General features: G+C 38.0%; 1 long non-coding RNA gene and 1 other non-coding gene across 3 annotated transcripts; one reads left to right on the forward strand and one right to left on the reverse strand.

The window, feature by feature from the left end:
• On the reverse strand, window positions 1-26,771 carry LOC145094699 (uncharacterized). 2 transcript variants are annotated; one of them, XR_013703500.1, is made up of 10 exons: window positions 26,667-26,771; window positions 2,815-3,105; window positions 2,626-2,737; window positions 2,249-2,380; window positions 1,461-2,092; window positions 1,226-1,297; window positions 1,005-1,095; window positions 405-509; window positions 226-308; window positions 1-121 (listed from the first exon to the last, which is right to left on the reverse strand). It is a non-coding gene; the product is annotated as an uncharacterized LOC145094699 (long non-coding RNA). The 2 variants fall into 2 exon arrangements; XR_013703499.1 differs by having other exon boundaries at window positions 5-121; window positions 1,461-1,845.
• On the forward strand, window positions 24,589-24,660 carry TRNAD-GUC (transfer RNA aspartic acid (anticodon GUC)). Its single transcript has one exon. It is a non-coding gene; the product is annotated as a tRNA-Asp (tRNA).
• Window positions 26,772-27,653: the final 882 nt, after the last annotated feature.

Raw genomic sequence — 27,653 nt, forward strand, 5'->3', positions numbered from 1 at the left:
AGACGATAAACCAAAAGAATTCACTAAATAAACTTCTATATAATAAAAGAAGTAAAATTAATTATACCCTGTCATTTGGAGCTGCTGCATACCCATAATGAAGAATGGAGGAGTGCAACAACTAGAAGAAGAAGAAGAACAGAAATAGCTCTTATTCATGAAAAAAAAACATTTGTACCCTTTGGTATCTTTTAGAAATCAGCAGAAGAGTGCAACAACACTTACAATAAGAAATCAGCATCAATTGCAGCAACAATTGCAGGAATCAGATTACACTGTAATGCTTGATTCCATTCCCTCTTTGATTACTGCATACCAAACACACTACCTTATTTAAAGTAACTATGACAGACTCATCACTTCACTCGGTAAAAATTGTACACAAAACCAAAAAGCTCTCTTACTTCATCTGAACTGTCTTCTAAATCAGACGCATCACTTCACTTGGCTTTCTTGGTGGCTGCAGCAGCACCATTCTTGGCAACAGCAGCTGGCTTTTTTGGCGCCTCCTAAATTACATAGAAGAATACTTAGAAAAGTGGAGAACAACATGTATCATGTAGAGAATGCTGCTAAAAAGTGACAAAATTAATGTGAAATTAGACAAACTGTATCCAAGTGCCAAGAGATTTACACTCTAACTCACTTCTTCATCTGATGAATCACTATCATCCGATGATTCAGATTCAAATTCAGATTCATCTGAACTACTTACAGGTTTACTAACAGTTTTTTTATTTGATCCAATTTTAGCTGTAGGAGCGGACTGTTTCTTAGGTTTAGGTTCTTGCAACATGTTAAAAAGGCTTGTAGAAGGGTGAAGAATAAAATAAACGATTTTTTTACAACATGTGATAATGACTTCATATTCAACTTCCCTTAGCTGATCAATGGCCTCTGAGATCTCTTGTTTTAAGTTCTAATTCAGACAAACATAATAGGAGATAAAATAGACAACATTAAAAAAAATCTAAAAATGTTAAAAATTTTTAATAAAAACCTACCATTTATCACCCCAAGTTATGCACGAAGGTTAGAAACTTGTCCATCTCTTGTCTGTTGTGGAGCTTTTAGATCACCTATGCATTCAAGATTCTTTTGGTGTCCAAAAATCAGATCACCTATGTATGTATCTCAAATAGAAACCTACTTTCATATCTTTTTATTATTTTTTTCTTAAGTATAAAACGTATGAATCAAAAGCACATGGAATAAGTTATCTCACCGCACAATGTACGACAACAGGTGCCCATTGACTTTCAACACCTAACATTAGTATATGTTCCAAAACATTTCCCTACAAATAATAGATGAAAAGAAACTGAGTCGTGATGATGCATAAAGTCTAGAGTTTTATATTTATGAAAATAAATAGAAGATTTAAAAAAACACAAGTTTTTTATGCAAATAAATAAAAAAATGAATTGTTAAAACTTAAAAGATAGGGATATAAAACTTACCTCATTCCAGTCCAAACAGTCGATAGCTTTGACACATTGATTTTCCTCATTTAACCTTTTTTTTAGCATTCCTAAAAGCTCGCATCATCACCATTGGTTCCCAGCTAAGTCCACATGTCTTTTGTAGGACATTTTTAACCATAACTGGTTAGCCTCTTCTCCAATGCATTTGAAAATGTTCAAAATCTTTGTCTTCTAAGTCAATAGCATCAGGGCAATATAGTAAATTATTGTCATTACTACTACTACTACCCTCCCTAGAAGCCGATTTCCTTACACCACGTCTATGATGATGATGATTTTCCACACCAATGGCAAATGGCAAAGTGGAAGGGTAAACTTATATCTCTATTCCATGATAAAAAAAAAACAGCCACATGGAAATCTGAAAAAAGATAAAACCATAAATAAAAATAAACCCAATCTGGCACAAGACTTTTGGAGCATTAGCACATATGAAATGGACAGCAACGATAAAAAAAAATTAAAAAAAAATAAAAAAACAACTTTTGGTGTTGGGTTGAAAAATTATGAAGTTCTTCTGGATGATAAACCAAAAGAGTTTTGGTGTGGTGAAGAAATATGCTTTTCCATCTGATACTCTTCATTTCTGGTTTCATTTTCCTCATTACCTACTCCAAAAGTAGTTACTTAATATCACCAAAAGTTGAAATCACCATATACAAGCAACTTATAATGTTATAATATGCACTGAGAAATTGAAGATTATTTAGTAATGAGCTAATTTCAGTTTAGTCATTACATAGTGGAATGATAATGATATATACCTTAGTGTGAGCTTCAGAACTTATACCAATGGCATATTGGATCACAGAAAGCTCCAATTTTGACTTCAAAACACGGCATTCAGTCAAACTAGGGTGCATGGTCTTAAGATCTGTCTCAAATTTCTCAATCCCCTGAAGTAATAAAAAATACAAATATAGTATCACTTACTAAAGTAGCAAAAATAACATATTATTCACACTAACTGTGTATACTTCCTGCAATTTATAGATTGTTTTTGGTATGCTACAACTTAACTTAGTTTTTAAGAAATTTAATATTTTATATGGAATTTTCAAATGCTACTTACTTCTTTTTTAAGAAATTTAATATTTTATATGGAATTTTTCTATCAGGTATAGACTAGGAAATAACATACAAAATTGACCCAGTGATATCAAATTTTGACTTGTGCTAATGAGCAGGAGGAGCCCTTGGAGCAGATTTCTCAGCCATTCCCACACTAATTTTGTAACCTCTCAATTCATAATCTGATCAAACATTAAAAAAAAAAAACTAAATTAGACAACCCCATAAAATAATTTATATAGTTGAGAAAAGAAGGTACTTTGGTTGTAGAATCCCCCAGCAGAATGTGCTGCAGAAGAATCCCATCAGAATGTGATGCAAGAAGGGACCCGGATTTAGGGTAGGCCCATGCAACCTGCCAGACTGGACCATTATGACATGTCAATGTGGTAAGGGGGTGTGAGGTGGCGGTGCTGATGGTGGTGGTGACACTGATTATCTTGATTGTGGCATCAGAGGAGGTGGATATTACTCGTTTTCCATAGTAATCCATACAAACATCATGGATTATGTATGTATGACCTGTTTCAATCTTCTGCCCAGGCATGATCTGTTGAATTTGAAGAAGATTTGGATCAGTGGATGTGAAAACAAATTGAACAATTCATATAATCATTAAGTTTGATAGAAGAATAGGTTTAGTGTTATGAAGAAATTGAATGTTCCAAATCTGCTCAAGGATATGGTTGAGAGAAGAGTGTAAACGTAATCATCAAAATTTTCCCCAATTCAAAATTTTGAAAAATGCATTTATAATCAGGACGCTGTTCTTCCCCAATTTCTAAGAATTCATATGTTGCTACACAATTATATACGAAACAAAACTTCTAATCTATGAAATTTCATACCGAGGCAATTAAACATTTCTCAATTCTAAGCCCTAATTATAGATCTCTATTCAAATTCTCCCCTTAGATTGGAAGATCAATATCAAGATCGCCAATTTGGCAAAAGAAATAAAATAGAAGTGTCATATAAAGAAAATTTTCATCAATGATGCTTAGGTTTGAACCATTCATCAGTCTCGTATGTTTTGGTTCCCAAATCAGAAAAATCCCCTTTACAAATACATAGACTAAAGATTGAGCACCAGATTTTCGCATCTAACTAAACTATAAACACTGAACTTCAAATAATACCGATTTTATAAATATTTAAGAATGGAATAATGTTAATCCTTTGTACAAGAAGTATATATGTAGAAGTAGAATAGAAAAGAAACAAAGAAGAGGCGAGGAGAGGAGATGACCTAAAATCAGATTCTGCAATTGAAAAAGCATGACGAGAGGCGCTTGTTGTTCAGAACATGTTCATAGTTATAAACTCTGTAATGGAACTATAAATGGTGAAATGAGATCGAGAGGCACTTGTTCGGCCTTAAGATGTCAAGGATATCAGTTGCCTTCTCTAAGAAGTTGTTCCAAATCCACTTGTACCTCCTCCTCCGAGTTCTGTACCAGAATATACACACAGGCCATTGACTTGAAATTAGGTTTTTGCTCCCGTCGACAGTCATAGAGCGCCGGAATCTGATTGTCGTCGGAATGTTATATAAGGATTTCGCAAGGTTTAATAGTGAAAATGGGGTGAGAGAGCTACAAATGGTAATGGTGGATGAAGGAAAAGGGTGGTCTGGTGGTTCTAGGCCAAAAAACCTTTGATCAATTTCATGGCCTGGTGACCAAAAAACCTTCGATTTCACTAAGAACCGGAACCCTAGTTCCAACAATAGTCGATTTTTGGTATTTGATTGAGAGAGAGAGAGAGAGAGAGAAGAACGATTGAATGAAGGTAGAGGAGAGCTTGGCAGTGTTTTTAATTTTTTCAGAATTTCATTTCCCCCTTTCCCCCACTATTAAAGGATGGAACGCGCGTTCCATTAAAAAATATAAAGCGACATCCTTAGACGGCACGCATTTTATTATAGGTGCCCTCCGTGTTTTTTTTAGACACTAATTTAAGGGCGCGCAATAATGCGTGTCTTCTATCCTAAAATTTTTTAAAGAGATGACATTTTTCTAATGTCACTCTCCTTTGCGTAACATAGATCAATCAGCGTCGTATTTTGCGCTTCGTAAAAGGCCTTTTTTCTTGTAGTGGCAGCATGTCACACACACACTCTCTTGTTTCCGCAGTTACGAGTTTATTCTGGGATTGATACTCTGATATTTTTTTGATCGAATGTTGTGGTTTTAATTTGGTTTTCGATGAGAAGTGGTTCAACTAAACAATGTTTTAATTGTTAACGTTTTCTATGTAATGTTTTATAAACGAAATTTTTGGATGTGAAATTTTGGGTCGTTACAAGTTGGTATCAGAGCCCTGGTTTGAGGGATTCGGACACACCTTCGGGGGTGTCTGAACTCAAATCGAGGGATTAAAGGATTTTCTAAAAGAAAATGTTTTCTAAAATTGAGAAAAGAGTTTTGAGAAAGAACAAAGTGTGTGATGTGCGCGACCGGCCGAGCTCAAGTAAGTATTCCCCAAAGTACCCATACAAGTTTATGTTATGTTTGTCAGCTTTTGTAGAACAACATGCTAGAATAGGACTAAGGATCTAGGAGTGATTCCTTATGTACCTGATTTATGTGTTTCAGTTGTATGAGAATAGCATGCTAGTTATTGAGCAGACAGCAAGTAGGATAGCCTGTTTAGGTTATGCCTGATGGTATGAGCTTAGCACTTTATGTTGGATTAATGTCTAAGTCCATAACTATATTTGGTATGTACTTGACCCGACCCGGCATGGTCCATTTGGGTTGCACTTCACCGACACAATTTATATGGATAATCTTTTGAGAATAGTATGTTTATGATTAATATTAATATATTATAAGTTCTAATATATTAATATGGAATCATATTATTTAATTAGTATTGATCAAGAATTAATTTATAATTAATTAAGTGATCAAAAGGAACTAATTAAATATGGACTCTTATATATATGGAATGGGCCAAGTTCATTTAGGTTGGGCTAAGCTTTCATGGATAGTCCATGGAGTGTTTAACCCATGGATCCTAGGAAATGAAAGGTCATGGGTATTAGGGTTTAACCCTAATCCTCCATACTATATAAAGATGTCTTTGGTTGGTGAAATTGGCACTAGTGTGAATACACTAAAGAAGGGCTAGCCAATTTCACTAGAGAGAACCAAGTAATCATATTCTCTAAAGTATTCCAAGGTGTCTTGGTGATTTGTGATTCCACTTGAGGCTTCCACACTATTGGGGCTAAGCTCTTAAAGCTTGAAGACATCAAGCTACATCAAGAGGTATGTATTCTATCTTGTTACATTCATAGTTTTTGTATGCTAGATTAGGATAATACCTTGGATGTTCTTATTTGCATGTATAATAGAGAAAACATAGATCCAAGGTATTTAGGGTTGCATGTACACTTAGGAAGTGTTAGAATGCTCAAAACCCAACAGTGGTATCAGAGCCACGGGTTGTTTTCTGTTATATTGATGCAAATATTTTATTTTCAAAGTTGGAAAAAAAAACATGAAGTTCGTCAAATTTTAAGATAATTACTTGTTCTTGTGAAAAAACTAATTATTTGTAAAATTTGAATAATTTGCTTTATGAGTTGAATTAGGTCAAATTTAATAAAAGATAAAATAATATGATTATTTTATTAGTTTTAAAAGTTTGATCTAAAGAGTTTTATTTTTTGAAACCTCCATAAGTTATGGATATGAAAAGGTTTTAAAAAAAAATTGATTCAAAGTTTTATGGAGTTACAAAAAATTTGGTGTTAATGTTTTAAAGGATTCCATAACTTAAGAATAAGTTATGGATCACCAAAAGTTTTTTGTGTTAGCTTGTTTTATGAGTGAATTTAGATTAATGAATAAAATTATGTGATAGTTGGTTTTAATCCAAATTAATCTAAGAATTGATTCTAAAATGTGTTTTTGTAACTTGTCATCAAGTTATATGAAAAGTCACATTTAAGAATCATAAAACTCATAAAAATTGGCAAAGGTTACAAAAAATGAAGAGTCTAGTTCTAATTAAATGGTTTTATGACTCCATAACTTGTCCTCAAGTTATGGAGGACCAAGAGTCTCTTCATTTAATAAAATAAAATAAAAAAAAAAGGTGTAACCTTAATTAATTCCATAAGTTATAAAATAAAGAAAAGTTAATTCTTTTATTAGTTTAAAGTCTTCCATAACTTGTCCTCAAGTTATGGAACTTGAAGAGTTTTTGGATTAAAACTACTTTAAACACATAAGTTATGGAATTAATTAGTTTTGAATAGTTTCAAAACTTGCCCTCAAGTTTTGGAATTTGTAAAGTTTTCACTTATGAATACTTTAATTCCAAGTTAGCCCTTAGAATTTTAAAAGTTAAAATTCAACCCTTATACTTTATAATATTATAAGTTAATAATATATATATGTATAAGAGTAAAGTCAGTCTTACCGCTAGTACGCCTCATTCACGAAGCCGGTCTATAAGGTGGGTATAAGGTTGTTGCCTATAAAATGGCAACTTAATGGGTGTCCACTCTCACCCACCGCTTGCTTGACTGGTGGAGGGTCGTTAGCCGAACGGGTTTGACAGGACTAGAATTCTCCCTTCATTAAAAGTATTAATGATAATACTAAGTAACTAAACTCTTAATAATACCCAATCTTAGTTACTTAGGAAAAATGTGAATAAGGTGCTAACCCATGAAATTACACTTTACACTTTGTCTAAGTCGTTAGTGGAGCGTGTGTGGTTAACCGGCACACTAACTTGGACTTAACAAGGTAGGTAAAGGGTGACTTAATATTTATCATAGTATCGATGGAGCGTGTGTGGTTAACCGGCACATCGATTGAGGGGTAATTTATTAAGGGTACCAAGTGATTTGCATGGTTACTTCACACCTTGTTTTGTGATCCTCGGCATCCCAGTCACAAAACCTGAAGGGCACACTCGAGATTGAAACATGCCTTTGAAAAGTTCAATGAATCTCAAAGATCTAGGAGTTTCAAAAACCAATTAAAACCTAATAATACATTTCGTTTATCTTGGTGGAAATTGGTGAATCGTCATTCACCTACCTTCAAATATTTTATAGCTTGGATTACGGCATACCTCTTCTAAGTTATAAAATAGTTTGTTGGGTCCTAGCCTTAATATTTCATATTGGGTGTCATATTAAGGACTTAAGATCAACTATCTTGAATATCTCCCAAAAGATGTCTGGTTTAGACACTTATGATCTTCCCAAATCTCTTGAAACAAGGTTTCCTAATGAAGATGATGTCCCATGGATATCATACTTCTTTCTCCTCCTCCAATTATTCTCCCCAACCCACAAGTTCTTGAAAAAAGTTTAAGGTCACTCAAGCCCTATTGGCAAGGCAAGGTCTAGGTGTGGACACATCTTGGAGATGTAGTCACATATTGACAAGCCGGGAGAGTTGGGTGTCAAAGTCTTGAGAAAGTTGGTGGTTCAACTACTTTCTAAGTCATATAGTGAGTTCTTTTGGAACACCTATGAAAAATACTATGACAAGACCCTTAATGATCTTATCTATTTGTTAAGATCAACTTCCTAAAACTTTGTGGACATTGACAATGATGACATTGGATATCCAGTAAAGCATTCTCTTCCCAATGGAAAGGGATCGGCCAGAGTCAACTCGGTTGACCAAATGGTAAAGAGAAAAAGCTAAGTCTGTGATAGTCCCGTGTACCATTATCAAAGGGTCCATATGTTTATATTGCCAAAGGAAGGGGCATTGGTCACGAAGCTGCCAAATTTACCTAAGGATGTTAAAGTCAATAAGTTTGACTCTACTTCAGGTAAATTCCACTATCTAACTCTATTAAGTTTCTATTCTGAGATTCTTGATACATGATGTGACTGGGTCACATGGTGATGTTTTAAGAATCAAAGAAAAAGTGAAGAAACTTAAAGAAAGAATATGCTGAATCTGATGGCGTAGATGGATTTCTATCGCATAGTTTGAAGATCGGATTCTTGAGCTACTTCTTAGGAGTTATGAGATATTGCTTAAGGAATAGATAACAACAAGTTTTTCATATGGATTGTAAGGATAAGTTTTTCCGCAAAGTTTTAAAATAAAAGGAAATTTTTTTTGATTTTATTTATTTTAAAATATCCTTACAATGGCTTTTGAGGAAAAATTGTTGCTTATATGATTCCATTAAAAGCAAGAGTGGAAATATGAAATTGATTCTTTCATTTGTGGTAATGTCTGGATTTACCAAATAAGGAAAGATTCTCATCACCCAAGTTTCAATTGGACCGGAACTTGGAATCATGCAAGTTGTATAGCATGATGAATGAGAACTTTCAAGTTTTGGAAACTTAAGACTAATTACTCGGCCACATGGATGTGTGAGTCAAGTAAAGGACTAAGGGATCGAGTACACATTCTTGTGCACTGATTAAGTCCACCACAAAAGATTGATAAGACTATTCGTCATAGTTTACTAAAGCTCAGTAAATATGATTATACTTACAAGCTTAAGTGTAACTCTGAGACATTGGAAAAGGTTCCAATGTATGGCAGGGCGAATAAGAAGAATCAAATTAGGCAGAAGGATAAAAGTTTCTCATATCTAAAAAGATGGGAGAGTACTTTAGTATCAGTTTTGTGATCATCTTAATGATTAAGAAACCATATCAAAATTAGTTCTCTAAGGAAATCTTAGTGCATTCTTATGACTAAGAAGAGGAACTTGAATTGTTGAAATGGTTAAATCAAGAAGATGAGTCATACTTCGTTCCAATACAAGTCTTAGAGTCATACTCCAAGATTGTCATTTGAGTGACATGTCTTAAAGAAGGTTTAAAACACTTGTCAAATGTAAGAGTAAAAGTTTTCTACTCTTGTACATTTGAAATTGGTAAGTTGTGATGTTTTGGATAAAACAAAGACCAACTTAGGCCAATTGGGTAAAGTGTTTTTCTTGATTAGAATCCGCACTATCTCTTGGATGTTTGACAAGGGAGTCTTATATGTCAAGAGGACAGTGGGAGTCTTAAAGGTCTTGAAAGTCTCAAGAAATAATCAAGAATAAAACCTGAAGTTCTTCACTAGCACACGACTTGAGGTTTATAACCTATCGTGTTGACATATCTGTGCCCATTCCAGTTAAAGTTGGCTTTGCATATGAGTTCTTAGAGTTCTCAGTTTGTTGCATAACAACTTGGAAGCAATGGCAGGCCCTTGAGCTGCCAGGTGGCAAGAAGTTAAGATTGAGTTCAATCCATATGGTTTTGGATTTGTCATTATCTTTGTCTTGTGATTATGGTTTGACAAATTCATATGGGTAGGAACTCATACACCATATAAATTTAAGTGTCATAAGGTTTCTCTCCGATTGATGAAAATGATGGTGAGGAAACGCTTTCACTAAGTAGATTTTACGAAGATATCAATTGTGTTATTTGCATTTTCAAAAGTCGTTAGTGGAGCGCGTGTGGTTAACCGGCACACTAACATGGACTTGTGAGAAATGGCAAATGCCTAAGCAATTGAGACCATGATTACGGTATTCCTTTTCATGATTCTTGAAATTGCTTAGACACACAGGTGAGCTATCTACGGAAAGGGTGTATGAATCTAAATTTCAGACTGTCCAGCTGATTTCTGAGTACATGTCAAAGCTAGTGAGAGCATAAGTGTTATGCTAATAATCATCATGTTAGTGGGAGCATGATAATTATGATAAGTATTGCAAGTCAGCAATGTTAATTATAGAAAACAAAAGTTTCAATTGGGAAAAAGTTGTTTTGCTATAATTAAGGGAGAGGAAATTATGCTTCATCTCAAATCTATAAGCTTAGATCGTGAGGTTTTAATCATTTAGTCAAGGATATATATGAATTTCATGTTGGAATGGCTCAACATAAGGAAATTCTGTATATGGGTCCATTATTTGCGTTCTAAAATTTGATTATGATTACGGCATCCCTTTTCATAATCTGAATTATGAGAACTTGGCAAATTGAAATGGAAATATTATAGCAAAAGACTGGTTTAGTCTTTATGTAAGACATCATGAATCGTGTCTCATATGCTTCGGATATAGGATCGATTACATGTGCTATATTCATCCTTTCTAAAATTTTCCAAATGCCTGGGGCATTAAGAAGGGAAAAGGTTTAGAACTGGATATGACTAAAAGGATTAAACAATTGTCGAGGACAATCTAAGGTTTACCAAAGATTGGTTGCTCAAGGACAATTGGAAGTATAGTGATAATTCTGGAAGGACCATATTGACATAGTCTGTAAGGAGGCAACTCTTGTTCAGAAGTGATAGTCAAAATGGAATCTGGAAATGTTTCAAAGTTAGAATTTTCAATCTGTTTAAGATTAGGAAACTTAATGCAAGAAGGATGTTTCCAAGGAGTTGATCTCCTTTGGAATACTCTGTAATGATTTTTGGCAAGTCTTTCTGACTTTGTGCATAATCGTTACAAGAGGATCAATGCATATAAGTTTAGAATCTAACAGATTTCAGTAAATGGCATGAATTTGGAATTCTTGCATTTGCAGTAAGGATTTGGGAGTGTGAAAAGAGAATCATTGAAGTTATGTTCAATTGATCTAGTTCACAAAGTAAAGATCATAGACAAACATAGTATGCATACTTGGTGTATGGCATGACTAGTGTTTAAGAAAAACATAGTGTACATGCTTGGAGCATGGGACAACTATTGTTTTAAATTCAAGAATAAAGTTGATAGCTGAAACAGTATACAATGAATAATGTGTAATCATATGGTGATAAATAAAAGGTGTTTTATTTATGTTCAAAGGGTTGATACCATATTAGATTCAATTATTATTGTGTTTCACTTTGCATGTTTTGACTTCCCGAATAAACTAGGTTATTCTTCCGGAATGACTAAGTTATTCAAACCATCCACAGTCGGTCATATGTTGGAAGTAGATATGAATTAAGACTGTCATGATGGGTTGTAGAGGTCTAAGGTGTTGGACAAGGCTACAACAATCATGAGTGCTCATAAGTTCTGAGTATTGGATTCAACCCGCGCTCATTTGAATCACTTCATGGATTTTATCACGAGTGATCATGAGACGATAATATCTTATATTCTTCAAACCTAGAGATATGAGTTGTTACTATGAGTTGGTTGTACATTGATTGCACGAAAACGCATTTGGTAACTCGGTGCTATAAAACGTGCCTTTGTGTATGATTCAACAAGTAGTAGAACAAGCCATATGAGTCGAAGTTTATCCATTCCTTTTACCTTCAGGATAAAAGCGATATCTGTGGGCCCCTCGATGATTTGATGATGACAAATGGAAGTGCTCGGCCGGGCCAGGACTGATTTGATTCGTTCAATTAGTCAGTCGTCATAAATTGGAAATCGGGAAACAACAAATGGACAGAGAGAATGATTATAATCCATGTCTCAGTCCATATGATATCTAGAATGGAGGAATATATGATCCCTTATCTAATGGACAAGTTCGTTGACAAGATCAGAGTTCGACAGCAGCTTTAAGAGCTACGATTGCCAGTTAGGTTTGAAGTCATACGCAATAATAGTTTTAGACTTATCCAAGTGGGAGACTGTTGGATTAATGTCTAAGTCCATAACTATATTTGGTATGTACTTGACCCGACCCGGCATGGTCCATTTGGGTTGCACTTCACCGACACAATTTATATGGATAATCTTTTGAGAATAGTATGTTTATGATTAATATTAATATATTATAAGTTCTAATATATTAATATGGAATCATATTATTTAATTAGTATTGATCAAGAATTAATTTATAATTAATTAAGTGATCAAAAGGAACTAATTAAATATGGACTCTTATATATATGGAATGGGCCAAGTTCATTTAGGTTGGGCTAAGCTTTCATGGATAGTCCATGGAGTGTTTAACCCATGGATCCTAGGAAATGAAAGGTCATGGGTATTAGGGTTTAACCCTAATCCTCCATACTATATAAAGATGTCTTTGGTTGGTGAAATTGGCACTAGTGTGAATACACTAAAGAAGGGCTAGCCAATTTCACTAGAGAGAACCAAGTAATCATATTCTCTAAAGTATTCCAAGGTGTCTTGGTGATTTGTGATTCCACTTGAGGCTTCCACACTATTGGGGCTAAGCTCTTAAAGCTTGAAGACATCAAGCTACATCAAGAGGTATGTATTCTATCTTGTTACATTCATAGTTTTTGTATGCTAGATTAGGATAATACCTTGGATGTTCTTATTTGCATGTATAATAGAGAAAACATAGATCCAAGGTATTTAGGGTTGCATGTACACTTAGGAAGTGTTAGAATGCTCAAAACCCAACACTTTATGCTAGTGCAGTTCCTGTAAACAGATAAAGTTGATTGAGATGGTTACCCTTGTCCGAATGCTGCTTGCTTCGTGCTATGTGGGACTCTGAATAATGGGAGTTAGCCATTAGGCGAATACGTCACGTCACATGTGATCAAGGTTGAATAATCTTAGAGTGTCGGATTTGATCCTACTGCGCAGCTCTTGTTTGAGTCCAACCGTTGTAGGGACGAGTCGGGTACTCGAAGGATTATCTGAGCATCATCACATGTGATGGTATTCGGGTAATGGCTAATTGGCGTTACAAGGAGGCCTGTAGCAGCTGAGGACTGGATAGAGTAGAATCATAGATTTCCCTAGGGTAAGCCTAGGATAAGTATAGCAGTGATCAGCAGTAGTGAAAGGGATCTGGTGGAGTTGAGGCATTCCTTGAAGAAGGTACGGATAGATGTGGAAGGTAGTATGGGCCCGTACTACTGAAAGCAGAGGATCCGTACCCGAACCAAGGAAGGCCAAGATAAGACCAGGGAACTTGTAAGTAGCAGTGATCCCTTAGGAAGTATCAGTATCACTAATGATTGTATTATGTATTGCAGAATGGTGGTACTTCGATCGAGGCCGGTAGATGGTGGTTCAGGAGAGGGTTCAGGTTCGGGATCAGGTTCCGAGCTGGTAGATGAGGGACTACGCGAGTTCATCGCGTCAGAGATTACCAGGGGTATCCTTGAGTCGACTCCCATTATCTTCGGGTCGATCAAGGAAGGGATCATCGAGTTGATGGAGGATCGCCTCAGGGCGTTCAGGAGAGACATGGCATCTGGCCAGTCGGGTCCTCGCACACTGTCCTTTAACGACTTCAGGGGCAGTGGTGTGCCGGATTTCCACGGGGTGAAAGACCCCATTGCTACCAGGCGATGGATTGCAGACATCGAGTCTGCACAGTTGACTAGCTTCTGCCCCGAGGGGTCGAAGGTGAGGTATGCAACAGGTTGTTTACGGGACCGAGCCCAGGATTGGTGGGAGTCAGTGGGTGACTCGTTGGGAGCCTCAGCTATCGAGGCTATGACCTGGTCGGACTTTGTGACCGGGTTCAGGGCAGAGTTTGCGCCGGCTGTCGAGCTTCAGCAACTAGCCAGGGAGTTTCTGGACATGAGATAGACGACGGAGACTGTGGCGGAGATCATCGCCAAGTTCCGGGAGAGGGCTTTGTTGGTGCCCCAGTATGCTGGTGACGAGGATATGAGGAGGACCGGTTATCATGATATGCTATGGGTTGACATCCGGGAGCATGTTAGCTTTTCAGCTTGCCCTACCCTGGAGTCCATGATCGCCAGGGCGAGGGAAAGGGAGATTGATTTAGAGCACATTCGGAAGAGGAAAGCAGAGGCGAGGTAGGTGGTTGGGGCTTTAAGAAAGAAGCCCAGGGGATCAGATGGGAGGCCGAAAGGCAAAGGAGGACCCGGCCGCTGCGGGAAATGCGGCAGGACGTATGAGGGAGCATGTAGAATGGGATCAGCAGGCTGCTACAAGTGCGGCAAGGCGGGGCACTTTAGCAGGGATTGTACTACTCCAGTTTTGGCTATTCAGACGTCCGAGTTGCTGTGTTTCCACTGCAACCAGTGGGGCCACAAGAAGGCCAATTGCCCCCAGTTGACAGTTTCAGCGCCGGTGAAGGCTCCAGCGACCCTACGGATCACGGATAGCCGACAGGGCAAGGCAAAGGCTCCAGTGGTGAGGAGCCGAGCATTTCAGTTGACTACCGAGGAGGCACGCGCCGCACCCGATGTGGTGACGGGTATGATTCTTTTCCCTATTTTTTTTATATTTTATTTTATGATGTTATGATATTGATATGTGCTCGGTATATATATATATATATATATATATATATATATATATATATATATATATATATATATATATATATATGTTTTAGGATCGTTCCATGTGAACGGTATCTCAGTTCAGGTGTTATTCGACTCGGGTGCATCCCGATCATTTGTGTCCCTTGCGCTTAGCAAGAAGTTTCATGAGTCTTCGGGCATGTTGGATTGCCCTTTGGAGGTAGAGATTGCTGATGATCGATTGGTGCGAGCATCGATGGTGTTTTGGGATTGCGTATTGCGTCTGTTTGAGGAGCGCTACTTAGTAGACCTGGTTCCCATTCCGCTGCATGGGAACAAGGTGATTATAGGCATGGATTGGTTGAGCCCTAATGGGGCGGTAATAGATTACGCGCAGCAGCTAGTGCGGGTCAGGACCCCAGGCGCGGGGGGGGGGGGGGGGGGGGAGTTAGTGATTCATGGCGAGAGGCCGCAGTATGGACCTGCAGCATGTTCAGCAGCGAGGGCGAGGCGCTACCTTCAGCAGGGATGTGCAGGATATGTCGCGTATGTGATGGATACCTGGGAGGCGGGTAAGGCGACAGTGAGTGAGGATCCGGTGGTGCGAGATTTTGTTGATGTTTTCCCAGAGGAGCTTCCTGGGATACCTCCGGAGCGACAGGTGGAGTTCAGGATTGACCTCATTCCTGGTGCGGCTCCGATAGCCAAGGCACCGTATCGGTTGGCTCTTTCCGAGATGCAGGAGTTGTCTACGCAGCTGCAGGAGCTGCTAGACAAGGGATTTATTCGTCAGAGTAGTTCACCCTGGGGAGCCCCGATCCTGTTTGTGAAGAAGAAGGATGGGTCACATCAGATGTGCATAGACTATCGAGAGCTGAATAAGGTAACGGTGAAGAACCGTTACCCACTCCCGAGGATTGATGATCTCTTTGACCAGCTTCAGGGAGCGTCTTGGTTTTCCAAGATCGATTTGCGTTCGGGATACCATCAGATGAGGGTCGGGGAGGAGAATACGCAGAAGACTGCGTTTCAGACGCGCTATGGCCATTATGAGTTCGTGGTGATGCCGTTTGGGCTCACCAATGCTCCTGTCGCATTCATGGACCTCATGAACCGCGTATGCAGACCGATGCTGGATCGGTCTGTGATAGTCTTTATCGATGACATCTTGGTTTATTCCAAGACTCAGGAGGAGCATGAGGAGCATCTGAGAGAGGTGCTGGAGACCCTGAGGAGGGAGAGCTTGTATGTCAAGTTCTCCAAGTGTGAGTTTTGGTTGCACGAGGCGCAATTTCTCGGACACCTTGTCAACCAAACGGGATTCTGGTCGATCCGGCCAAGGTCGAGGTCGTGATGAGATGGGAGGTTCCAAAGTCTCCATCTGAGATTCGGAGTTTCCTGGGATTAGCAGGCTACTATCGGAGATTTATCCAGGATTTCTCCAAGATAGCCGTACCCCTGACGCGGCTGACGAAGAAAGCCGTGGTCTTTCGGTGGGGACCCGAGCAGCAGGCTGCATTTGAGACACTGAGACAGAGATTGTGCGAGGCGCCGATCTTAGCCCTGCCAGAGGGCGTAGAGGATTTAGTGGTTTATTGTGACGCGTCCATTTCAGGGTTGGGCGCAGTACTGATGTAGAGGGGGCATGTCATTGCCTACGCTTCGAGGCAGCTCAAGCCTCACGAGACGAACTACCCGACACATGATTTGGAGTTGGGGGCAGTGGTTTTTGCCCTCAAGATTTGGCGACATTACCTCTACGGGGTTCGATGTACCATTTACACGGACCACAAGAGTCTGAGGTACCTCATGGATCAGCCAAATCTGAACATGAGTCAGCGTCGGTGGTTGGACGTGGTAAAGGATTATGATTGCGAGATCCTTTACCACCTGGGGAAGGCCAATGTGGTGGCCGATGCGCTTAGCTGCAACGCGGCGCCAATCAGGGACGTTTGCATGAGGATGACCGTGGTGACTCCCCTATTGGAGCGAATTCGGGAGGCTCAACAGGAGGCTATCAAGGAGGAGCATCGGAAGAGCAAGCGTGTGGTGGGTCAGGTTTCCTCCTTTGATTATAACAGCCGAGGACTATTGACACTACACCATAGGGTGTGGGTGCCGTATCACGGAGGCGTGTGCCAGATTTTGATGGAGGAGGCGCACAAGTCCCGGTTCTCTATTCATCCCGGGGCGACGAAGATGTAGAGGGATCTTCGTCTAGATTATTGGTGGCCCTGCATGAAGCGGGATGTGGCATGGTACGTTGAGCGGTGCTTGACCTGCAGGAAGGTCAAGGCCGAACATCAGAGACCGCATGGCAAGATGCATCCATTGGATATTCGACTGTGGAAATGGGAAGATATCACGATGGATTTTATCATGAAGCTTCCCAGGACCGCGCGTGGAGTGGATTCGATTTGGGTCATCGTGGATAGATTGACCAAGAGTGCTCACTTTATCCCGATTCAGGAGAGCATATCGGCCAAGAAATTGGCCAACATCTATATTAGGGAGATCGTGGCGCGGCACGGGGTGCCAGTATCGGTTATCTCGGACAGGGATGTGCGCTTTACTTCCATATTTTGGAAGAGGTTTCATGACGAGTTGGGCACTCGTTTGCATTTTAGCACCGCTTTTCACCCGCAGACGGATGGTCAGAGCGAGCGGACCATCCAGACCTTGGAGGATATGTTGCGGGCGTGCGTGTTAGATTTCGGTGGTAGCTGGGATACCTATCTTCCCTTGGCCGAGTTCTCCTACAACAACAACTACCACGCGAGTATTGACCGTCCCCCAATCAAGATGTTGTGCGGTCGGAGGTGCAGGACCCCGATATGCTGGGGTGAAGTAGGCCAGAGAGTCATGGGGAGCACTGAAGTGGTGCTCAAGACGACCGAGAGGATCCAGCAGGTTCGGAGCAGGCTTCAGACTGCTCAGAGTCAGTAGAAAAGTTACGCCGACAAGCGCCGATCCGACCTGGAGTTCCAGGTTGGGGATATGGTTCTCCTGAAGGTGTCGCCTTGGAAGGGCGTCATTCGATTCAGGAAGCGGGGCAAGTTGGGCCCGAGGTTTATTGGGCCGTTCAGGGTTGTAGCCCGGGTGGGCAAGGTGGCCTATAGGCTGGATCTGCTAGTCGAACTCAGCTAGATCCATAGCACTTTCCATGTTTCTCAGCTGCGGAAGTGCCTAGTGGACGACTCAGCAGTAGTGCCGTTAGAGGATATTCAGGTTGATGACAGCCTGAATTACATTGAGCGCCCAGTCGCAATCCTCGACAGGAAGTCGAAGGATTTGAGGAACAAGAGGGTGGAGCTAGTGAAGGTGCAATGGCAGCACTGCAAGGGTTCAGAATGGACTTGGGAGCCGGTGGACGAGATGATGGAGCATTACCCCAAGCTGTTTCAGGATCGAGCAGCAGACTTCGAGGACGAAGTCTAAGATAAGTGGGGGAGATTTGTAGCACCTAGTTCCTGGTACGTAAATCTTATTTGAGTATTTTCCATTTTTTTAGCCTTGGACTCGACGAGTCATAGGTCCGACTCGTCGAGTAGAGACGGGACCCCGGGGCACGTTTAAGTTGGCGACTCGGCGAGTCCATATCCTGGACTCGGCGAGTCACCGCAGTTGGATGAAACCCTAAGTTTAGGGGTTTGCACCCTATTTAAACAACATATCTGCCCCAAGCCAGCCCCCATTCCCCCCCCCCCCCCCCCCGAGCTCCCAACCCTCGTTCTAAGCTTGTTCATTGAGAGTTTGAAGCAATTGTTGTGTGTTCTTGAAGGTTTTGAGGCAAAGGGGGAGTAGATCAAGAGGAAGGGAAGGAATCCAAGCATCTTTGTGCTCTCTCAGCAATTCCTTTGAGGTATAACCTGTTTTCCCTCTGTTTCTATGCTTATTACTTAATTTAAGTCATTCTTGAGCCAATCCCCAAGCTTGTATGTGCATTATAAGTCGTAATAAGTTGATTGGCCTTTAGATCTAGCCAAGATTGAGCTCCAGGAGCTCAGATCTGTTACCTTTATGGACCCATGTTGCTTGTTCACCCTAGATCTACCCTTTTGAGGCATTTTGAGCCCTAAATCCCTCATTGGTGAGTATCTACACGTAAAGTTGGAAACTTTACGTGTCATTCATGCTCTAGGAACCCATATCTGTAAATGGCATGGTCGAGAATCAAGCAAAATCGCGTATATAGTGATTGCATGGCGACGACTCGGCGAGTCTGCTCGCGAGTCTCCGAGTTGTCCCCTTTTTCGTTGTGTCGAGTGTGTGTAGTGGGTCACGGGGTGTGACTCAGTGAGTTGGAAGCCAAACTCATCCATGGAGGAACTCGGTGAGTCCATGCCCTGACTCAGAGAGTTCAAGGCAATCTCCTTAGATCAAGAATAGACTCGACGAGTTGTTCATACAACTCGGCGAGTCACAGCATAAAGTGTTCTTCGGATGAAGATGAACTCGGCGAGTTGTTCATACAACTCGGCGAGTAGGTTGAAGGACTTGAACCTCAGTTTAGAAGAAGAACTCGTCGAGTCAGCGCCTAACTCGACGAGTAGAAATGGGACCCAGGTCCGTCGATGGGACAGGGACTCGGCGAGTTGGCGAGCCAACTCGACGAGTCGGGTCAACTGAAAGTTGACTCTAACTTTGACTTATTGCATGATTAGGGGTAAAATGGTCATTTTACCCAATAGACAGTTAGCAGTGATTGATTGAGTATGTTGTGGGAATTGCAGCCGGAGGATTTCCGAAGCAGCAGTAGGCAGTCAGTTCTCTACCAGATTAGCAGCTATTTCGAGGTGAGTTTCCTTTCCAGTAGGAACGGGTCTAAGGCACCAAGGCCGACCCGTGTAGACGAGATGTTAGTACTAGAGTGTGGGCCGAGCCCGTATCTCTGGGTTTAGTCAAGTATGATATATGTGTCAATATGATAGAGTTGCTTATACTTGTTGTCTGTGTGATACTTGTATATTATTGATTAGTGGTGGAGTGTGGGCAGGGCCCGTATCTCTCCGAGGTTGGAGTGTGGGCTAGGCCCGTATCTCCCAGATAGTAGAGTGTGGGCAAGGCCCATATCTCCTGGCTAGCGAAGTGTGGGCAGGGCCCGTATCTTCACAAGTGTGGGCGAGGCCCGTATCTCCCGGCTAGCGAAGTGTGGGCAGGGCCAGTATCTTCCCGAGTGTCGGCGAGGCCCGTAACTCCTGGCTGAACGTTGTTTGTTATATGCTTGCATGGTATGAGGTATTATGGGGGAACTCACTAAGCTTCGTGCTTACGGTTTTCAGTTTTGGTTTCAGGTACCTCCTCAGCTAGGGGAAAGGAGCCGGCGCGGTAGCAGCACGTCACACACACACTCTCTTGTTTCCGCAGTTACAAGTTTATTCTGGGATTGATACTCTGATATTTTGTTTGATCGAATGTTGTGGTTTTAATTTGGTTTTCGATGAGAAGTGGTTCAACTAAACAATGTTTTAATTGTTAACGTTTTCTATGTAATGTTTTATAAACGAAATTTTTGGACGTGAAATTTTGGGTCGTTACATAATAGATCATAATTAATCTGTTTCTCCACAAATCATCCTATCAAGTTTCTTTGGTGAAGGAAACCGAAAAGGACCATGCTCTCAATCGGGTCAAGTACATACCAAAATAGTGATGGACTTAGACACTAAACCAATAGTTAACACATAACGCTCTAAGATTGAAGACTTATAAAGGGTTGGGAGATGCTTAATGTAACATCCCCATTTTCACAGCCAGAAAAGACCGATTTTGTTTATGTTTGTTTAAAAATCAGAGTAAAATTTTAAATAAAAGTGTTGCGGAATTTGTACCAAAACAAAATATGACAAAGATTTATCAAAAGCATTTCCATAGAAATGTATTTCATTAAAAGACTCGGGATGTCATGTTCGATACAGATCAAAAGCATAAATAGTACAATATAAGCCTTACTATATTTTTTCATAACTACATGCCTATATCCGTAATCCCTCATCCAAAAACATCACATCTATGCTCGATCGCCACTACTTGTAATACATGAAACTGAGTGGGTCAGGCTTGGGAGCCTGGTGAGCACATAAGGTTTTCAACCCATAACATATAAGTTATTTAATTTCATCAATCAACAATAACCCGATTACTCGTTCCCGTTATCCTCACTTTACGTCCCTAAACACCTATCATAAGGGACCTAGCCTAAGGATCATCATCGGGATGGACACTACTCCTTAGGGGATTCCTCAGCAATAAATGTCCTTAAGGCAACCATGTGGGGGATAGAGTACACCGGTGAACACATCGTTCACAAACACCTACAGGTTGCGAGCCTGCTAGTGTTCCACTGGATTGTCTAGAAGAGTCCGTGGTCGTCATCCATACTCCGCTAGATGACAGAATCAACAACAACAACATCGATGCCTCTCATCATTTTATCACACATCATCTATTACATCTACCCATGTTTTACCCTAACATTTTCGTAGATATAAAATACATATACAATTTAAATTATTTAAAACATGTATAAAAATGTTCATCCAGCATAGACGGAAAGTATTCAGATAATATGCACACATAGCACGTAATTTATATAAAATACTTCATATCTATGTGTAAGATGAAAGTGACTATGCACTCACCTAAAAAGGTGGTGATTCTGCCTTCGAACCGCGCTTCGTTACCTCAAAACAATTATCCCTCGATAAAACCTAGTATCAATATCACTAGGGTTTAGTCTAACGTTAACCGTCACTAATTAATAGTCTAACTATTATTATTATTATTATTATTATTATTATTATTATTATTATTATTATATAAGCGTTAAACAACACTCTATATAACTCATAATAATAGCCCAAATAATTATTTTAAGGGCCTAATAACCTTACTATAATTATTTAAAAGCTATATTAAAAATTACGAAAGTGTAGCTCACTTACAACAGATTTTAAAGAAAACTGGGCTTTGCTCGGAGCAGCGTTTCTGAACCGAAAGACCCTTTTTCTCGGGACTCCGGGAGCCTCGGGGCTTCCTTTGGGTGCTAGGGATTTTTCCTAGGGTTTAGGGGTTAAAATGGGTAGTGAGAGAAAGTAGAGAGAGAAAGGAATGAAGAAATGAGTGATTTCCTCGGCAGCCCTCGCATGGTATTTATAGGGGCCGAAGTTCGGATCTACGCGGGGGCGTTCAACAAGTTACGCGGGGCGTAACTTCGGATAAGGGTGCCAGCTCGCACAAGCTGGCTCGCACTCGCAAGAGGATCAGGTCCGAAGGTACGCTGGGCATACCAGCCTTGGGAGTAGGGCGTAGCGAGGAGTGACGCATCGTAAATCTGGAGCGAGACGTGGTCAGCAAGCGACGGCCCAGATCGAGCCACGCCAGCAATCTCGCAACAGGTCTCGCAAATTTACTTTCCGACTTCTAAAAATCATATCTTCCGCATACAAGCTCCGTTTTGGATGTTCTTTATATCCACGCGTAGGCAGGAACGTACTCTACAACTTTCGTTTAGACTTCATCGGCTAATTTTGACTTTATTTTAAAAGTTATATTATTAACAGGCCGTGACATGATTGATCCGTTAAAAATTCATAACTTCTTCATCCGACGTCCGTTTTCGTCTGTCTTTTTATTGTTACGCTACAAATAACGAGATCTTCGATTCTCGTTTAGGTTGTGTCGGCTAAAAACCGCTAGATCTAATATTCGATTTTCGGGCTGTACATTGCTAAGCCAAAACTTCGAAAAATCATAACTTCCTCATACGAAGTTAGAATTGGACGTTCTTTTTATGGACGTTCTTGGTTTAACGTATTCTACGACTTTCGTTTAGATCGCTAAGGCTAAAACTCGCTCTATCGCAAATTCACTATTTACGCTTCCTGGAATCGAACCGGTTCCATCGCAAAACTTCGACGGGTCATAACTTCTTCGTTACAACTCGGATTTCAGCGTTCTTTATATCTCCGGAATCCTTGTTTCGACCATTACAACTTTATGTAAAGATATCGGGTTTATCTCACACTTTAATTTTGACGCTTATTTTGATCCTTTATTTATTATATATTTATAATTAAGTTATAAGTACACAAATACACATAATCTACATAGTATTCAAATATTTCATCTCTATTACTTCAAAAATAGTTACAATAGTTGACCTAGACTATTACATCGTTTAAAATGCTTAGCCCTGAAACCCGGTCGTTACACTTAAATGGTTGGATCTTTCTTGAATCGAACTTCTATGCACTCCAAGGCTCAATATTCTCCTTAAAAAATAGACAAACAAGGAGATAAAGCTCAAATATGAAAGAAAGGGAGGCTAGGGGTTTTCTATGGGAGTTCTCTGAAAATGGAGACTGAGAATGAAGCAAACCCTAAACATCTTATTCCTTAATTAGGGCTTAAAGCCCGAACTTTAGGGTTTTGGGCCCTAACAGCTTCACGTCACGACTTATATAAGATCACAATGCTATTTAACGACATGACCTCTGCAATACATAAGTACTCTCATCGCGACCTTCCTAAAATCAATCTTAACTTTAAAGAAGATTAAGAGGCAAACCACATACCAAAAATTAGATGTTACATGTTCCCCTTGATCCTGTTTTTGTGTTGTTGGCTTTTGTAGATCGACTTATTTGATTGTTCTTCCCCTCACTCTAGTACTTTTAGAGTAGGTTGCCTTTTGTGGCCTTTTCCTCGTTTGTTCATTGTTTTTAGTGGTTCCACTTTTAGGCTTTGTTAGTGTTTCTTTTTATTTGCTGATGTATTGTTCATTTGATCACCCATGTCTTGCTTTCCAGTTTTGTTTATAAAATGCTTTTCCTTTCAAAGAAAATGATGAAAAGACATGGAGAAAATGGATCTCTTTGGCACAACCCCATTTTTATATGAAACTCATAACTAGCGTTCACCAAAACATACACAAAGTCAAGAAAATATTAACCCCTAAGGCACAAACGTGCAAGTGATCCTTTCTTGTCATCTTTGTTTCTTGAACACCTAGGAAATTTGTATTGTTTTTATGAAAAATATCCTTTGTGCACCCTCACTTTTCCACTCACCCATCCGTTGAATATTCATGGAGTATATTACGGAAAAGACCCTTTTAAATCATATTCACAACCCTTTCATTCTACAACCAATAGCTTTTCCTATTTTACTAGTAGATCAAATTTTCTTGATCATAGAGAACAAATTACGATATTTGCTTTTGAAACCATAAAAACGCAAGCTACCGACATTTCAAAATTGGACTAAACCTACAAATTTAAGCAAACCACACGGACCATTTACATAATTTACTTTTTTTTTTCTTTCATATTAAGATATTTCATAAATCCGTGTCGATAGCAATCTAATAGTCGGCCTCTAAAGTTGGTTTCATTTTTGAGTTCATTAAAGAAGGATGGCATTCTTAAATGACAGACAATGAACATGTTGAGTTCATTTCATGATGTTAACACTTATATTTAACATTTTGTAAATAATAGCCAAAAAACGTAGATAGTAACAATTATCATTTACTTAACGTATTATTTCCATTTAAAATAAATACAATATTAAAAGAAATTATATTTTACTTATTTGCTTCTATTTAGATTTAGGTAAATTCTTTATGTTTGTGCAATAACTAAACTCTGATATCAAAGTAGTCAAAACTGTATATTTCATTTGACACAAAAGATTTACTTTTTGGGAGATTACTCTTTCGTTTCATATCACTTTGATAATTAAAATCATAAACAGTTTTAATACACTCATTACGATTTAAACATATATCTTTATTTAATAACAAAGTTATTATACATTTGTTCGTCCACGATATTCAAATAATTATGTTACCGAAATCTAGACATGAAGTCGTTGTAGTATAGTGGTAAGTATTCCCGCCTGTCACGCGGGTGACCCGGGTTCGATCCCCGGCAACGGCGTTTATCTATTTTTCTCACACTTTTTAGCTTTCTTTTGGATCGTATGCACATTTATTGAAGAGTTATATCAACTCTAGACATCTTTTCTCTTAATTGTTAAGCAGTTATGGTATATTATATAAGTGAGTTCATAGGCAGCTGTGAATTTGTCCAAAAAAGCTATAGGAACCATATTAATTTTACATTTGAATTATTTCAAAAAAGAATGGGGATTTTTTCTAATATAATAATGTATATGTTGAATCAGTTTTATAGTAATAAGTAAGGTTTTTATTATGTTTCATTATATTTATGTATAAATCATAATCCGTCAAGAAAAGAAACAACTCGTTCACTCTATGCGATCTCACCATCAATCTTCATACCTTCAAATTCAAAAGATACATTTTGAATTTTATTTTATTTTATTATTTATTTATTTACTTTGAAACAGCAAGGATAAATTATTAAATTGAAACACTAGCAAGAAACTATATATATATATATATATATATATATATATATATATATATATATATATATATATATATATATATATATATATATATATATATATATATATATATATATATATATATATATATATATATATATCTCGAAATGGACCTAATCTATCTTAAACAATGGACTAATTTTTGCATTTGACTAAAATATGTGACGTGCCTTTTTTATTTATTGGGCTTCATGTCGAAAACCTTGAACGTGTATGGGCTAAAACTTTAGGAAAACCAGATAACAAAAACCGGATTGGAGAATTTATGGACCAAAATATATTGAAACATAAAATGTGATTTTTTTTTTTTTTTTTATAGAAAACACATATATTGGAGTTATACATGTCATAAACTCCAAAATTATCATTTTACCCGATTAGACTTAAATATAAATAGGGGTTGATTGTGTTGATTTGACTCACCTTAAAAAAAGCGCTATATATACATATAATTTCAACTATTATTGTATTTTCGTTTCTTTACTTATTATTATTATTATTATTATTATTATTATTATTATTATTATTAATTTTATTTTTTTTTGTAATTTAAAATCGAAAAATGACATACCCACAAGCTTTCTTTTGATTATGATACTAGGTGTGAAACCCGTGTATTACACGAGTTGATTTAAAAAAAAATTAAACATTAAAGTATAAACGAAAAATATTTTTTAATGTATAACATTAAATTAAGGAAAATACATATTTATTGCAATTTAATATATCATATATATCATATTTAATACTTTATGACTTTAATTTTAAAAATTGGAACAAACCAAAAATTGACAAGTAGATAATATCTATTTCAAAAATAACACAAAATGACAAGTGTCAAAATTAATGAGAGATTGACATATGACAAAAAGCCTTCATTTATTAAGGAGGATTAAAAGGTAAGAGAATATTTAATTTCTCTATTGATAATGTTGTCACTATTGTTGAACATACTTGAAACCGAACTATTTATGTCCACTTTGATTTGTGTGACATGGACATGAGTAAGAGAAATGAAAGACGCAAAAGAAGTAGTAAGTTTTTAACCTTAACGAAAACTCGACACTGGAAAGCCTCGTAGGGATTTTTTGTAATGAACTTAAAAAGCTTGTTTGCGATACACTCTTACAATATTTGTTATGTTAGTTTTCTGTTTTTCTAGTTTTGTTCCTATTTTTTATATTTTAATTCTTATTTAAACATGATTATACGATAAAAAAACGGCATTATAAAATTATCCGTTGGGGAGGAAAGAAAATGTGTACCGATAAAGTCATAAAGATGTGTTCGTTATTCACAAGTATACTTGAAATGCAAAAAGGTTGGAGCATTTCAATGTGTCAAATGTCGATCGGAGAGAGAAGGACATTATGCAAAAGATGTTCTAGATTTTTTTATTTTTAGTATTTTTATTTTTTTATTTTTAATTTTAAAATCATCAACATAAACATATCATTAAAAAATCATGTCGACAATTCATGCAAGTCACAAAATTTTTATGGACCAAACTCACCTTAATATTGGCACTGATGGCACGTTGTTTGAGGATAACAGCGACATGCGACGATAAGCATTCATAAAGTTTGTAATCCAATAAGCATTGTCGATCGGCACCTTCAAAAGCCCAAGATTTAAGTATTGAAAAATCGTACTACACTTAGATGATATAGAATAAAATTTTGGAATTCGACAAAAAAATGATTTAAGTATTGAAAATATGAATATAATGTTTACTTGGTATTGTTATGGGACCAATATATATATATATATATATATATATATATATATATATATATATATATATATATATATATATATATATATATATATATATATATATATATATATATATATATATATATATATATATATATATATATAATGTTATCATGAAATCAATTTATTATGGTAAGAATATAAATTGTTGATGGACCGATTTATAAAATATTTACTTACCATATGGGTTGAGTTTCCGGTTTGATTCAAGATCTTCAAGATCCCTTCCATCTCTCACATTAGGGTTTATATCCATCTATAAATACATGTGATGAGGAGCAAATCAACACACACGAAAATACACATGTAAATTCGTTTAGGGTTTGCTGAGGGATTTTAGAGAGAGCTCTTGAGATCAACTGGAAAACCCAACCATAGTTCTTCAAATCCGAATATTATAATGAAATCAGGTATGTAATCATTCTTTCATGTTTAAGTTTTCTTTTAATCAGATTCGTGATTAAAGATCCAATGTTTATGCTTCCGCGTTTTATATTTTTGGTTATGAAAATAACCAACAATTGGTATCAGAGCGTACTCAAATTTGTTAAAAGATTTTTTTTTCTTTATAATTTCTTCTGATGTCATTCGAATTAGATAGATAACTTTTCTTCAGCTATAATCATGCTTGATCACATGCATATTTATTTTTTGGATTGTGTCTATGAATTATATACCACACTTAATTAATTTTATCTCATGGTTCTCTTCGAGTGTATCAATG

The sequence above is a fragment of the Lactuca serriola genome, chromosome 3 (assembly GCF_051521515.1).
Source record: "Lactuca serriola cultivar US96UC23 chromosome 3, Lser_US96UC23_V15, whole genome shotgun sequence".
NCBI classification, from domain to species: Eukaryota; Viridiplantae; Streptophyta; class Magnoliopsida; order Asterales; family Asteraceae; genus Lactuca; species Lactuca serriola.